Source organism: Colobus angolensis, unplaced genomic scaffold (assembly GCF_000951035.1).
Source record: "Colobus angolensis palliatus isolate OR3802 unplaced genomic scaffold, Cang.pa_1.0 Scaffold91, whole genome shotgun sequence".
Classification (NCBI taxonomy): Eukaryota; Metazoa; Chordata; class Mammalia; order Primates; family Cercopithecidae; genus Colobus; species Colobus angolensis.
The window spans coordinates 2,256,023-2,258,100 of record NW_012123043.1 but is presented as its reverse complement, the minus strand read 5'-3'; the positions used below and the strand labels follow the sequence as shown (position 1 = coordinate 2,258,100).

Here is a 2,078-nt window from a genome sequence, read left to right as displayed (position 1 = left end):
AAGGCCCTCACGAGAAGCAGATGCTGATGCCATGCTTCTTGTACAGCCCGCAAAACCATGGGCCAAATAAACCTCTTTTCTTTATACCCAGTCTCAGGTATTCCTTTATAGCAACACAAAATGGACTAAGATGCTTAGCTTAAGTAAAAGAGACATTTTCTTTTCTATAAGTCTTCTTCCTCTATGTTTCTACTCTCTACTTTGACTTCAATTGTCTGCATAATAAAATGAGAAGTTTTAAACTAAACTCCACTATTATTTCAAAGTCAGATTCTCTAGAAATCAGGCATTTTAGTTTTTTTTTTTTTCAGTTGGAATCATTTTTAATATTTAAATACAAAAAGTGAGCACTGACTTCTGTTTTTTTAAACACACACACAGGTCTAACAACCAAACTGTGCAGGGGAAATGAACTCCTGATCTGTCTTCCACAGTCCCCATTCTGTGGCTGAAGCTGCAGCCAGCCTCCCTCCTCTTATACATAGGGATTCATAGTGGCCGCTTTACACTACAGGTGTAATGCATTTTGTCTTTCACATTGCGTGCATGTCCCTCCCCAACAGCTCCATTCTTTAAAAAAAATAAAAATAAAAAAGGCAGTCGTTAATGGTCAGGGGCACATCCCTCCCACTGGCATCGGTTCCTACCCACAAGGGGAAAGTGACATCTTCTAGTTAGGAGCAATTTGGTGAAAGGAGTGGGGTGGCCAGAGCAGGAATAACCGTCTGCATGGCTGCACTCTGGTATCAGAGTGAAGACAGAAGTAAGGATAGTGTAGAGTGCACAGTTGCAAGTTGAGTCTTTCCATGAGACAATGTGAGGAGAATTCTCCCCACCAGGTTTAGATAGATCAATGTGCCAAAGTTAAAAAAAAAAAAATCCAAATCAGCAGTTCAAACACTTGAATTTCAAACTTATCCCACCGAGACAGCTCAAACAGCTGTAACAATCTAGATCTTTCCAGGAAGTGAGGGTAGAGCCCCTGGCATTCCTCCTGAGAGCCCTGTATTAGGCCCTAGAGTATCTGCCGCTGCTGCAGTTGCTGCTGTTGCTCCATTTGCAACTTCTCAGTCTCAAAGACAACGGGAAGAACCAGGATCATAAAGGAAGTGGTCCCAATCCACAAGGCTGCCCTGGAAAACCTGTACATTTTTTGAGCCACAAAGAGGGAAAGATCAAAAGTGGCTCCGGCCGCGGACCGGACCCTCTCTGGAAACATCTCCGTCAGGCCCCATAGTCTCTCCAACAGGGTCTCATCTAGCTCCTCATCCTCGTCCTCCTCCAGCTCCTCCTCAGGCTTCTCCGCGTCGCCTTTCGGGAGCAATTCGTCCGGGGACTGGGGTTCCCCGGCACCGGCAGCAGCAACGGCGGCAGCCATGACTGTAGGGGACACCGGAAGCGGAAAAGCGGCATTTTAGTTTTTGTAGTTAATTTTTTAAGTTTGAAATTTCTTTTGCATAAGATATTTTCTTTCTCTAAACACAAATATAGCATCGGGGCCATGCATCACAAGGGTCTGCTGATTGGAAAAACTAGCCATATGTGTGCATTATCTAAATTGAGAGCACAATGAGACTTCTATGTAAATGATCAGTTATAAACCTAGCTTTTAATAAATTGCAACAGAGTTCCAAAGTTTCCTTCTTAAATTAGCTTTATGATATTTATTAAAACAGCACTTTCAGGAATTAGAAAATGTAAAAGATAACTCATTCAAAATCATTTATTTTGGGTTTGTCATTGGTATTTCTCTGAAGTTGTGGAGACCATGAAAGTGGATTTAGTTTCCCCTTTTCCATCCACTCAAGCTTTGGGTTCTTAAAGGCAGAAAATACTGCTAGAGCTTTGGCTGTCACAGCGTTCATTATTGGCAGTTATTCTTTTATCAGTTACTAGTTAACTTACTACCAGTAAATGATCAAGTCAGCATTAGTCATGGGAAACATCTATAGAGGCAAGAAAGTCAATCAAGCCTTGATTTTTTTTTTTCAGTGTGTTGTACAATAAAAAAATTTTAAATAACTTTCTCATCTGAACTCACTGAGTTACCTCATTTACATTTGAATATCCCTACCACC

The 2,078-nt window shown here is 41.5% G+C and overlaps 1 pseudogene across 1 annotated transcript; it reads right to left on the bottom strand.

The window, feature by feature from the left end:
• Positions 1-295: 295 nt before the first annotated feature.
• Positions 296-1,399, bottom strand: LOC105504307 (annotated as a pseudogene). The gene has a single exon (XR_001000595.1). The product of XR_001000595.1 is annotated as a mitochondrial import receptor subunit TOM22 homolog pseudogene (transcript).
• Positions 1,400-2,078: the final 679 nt, after the last annotated feature.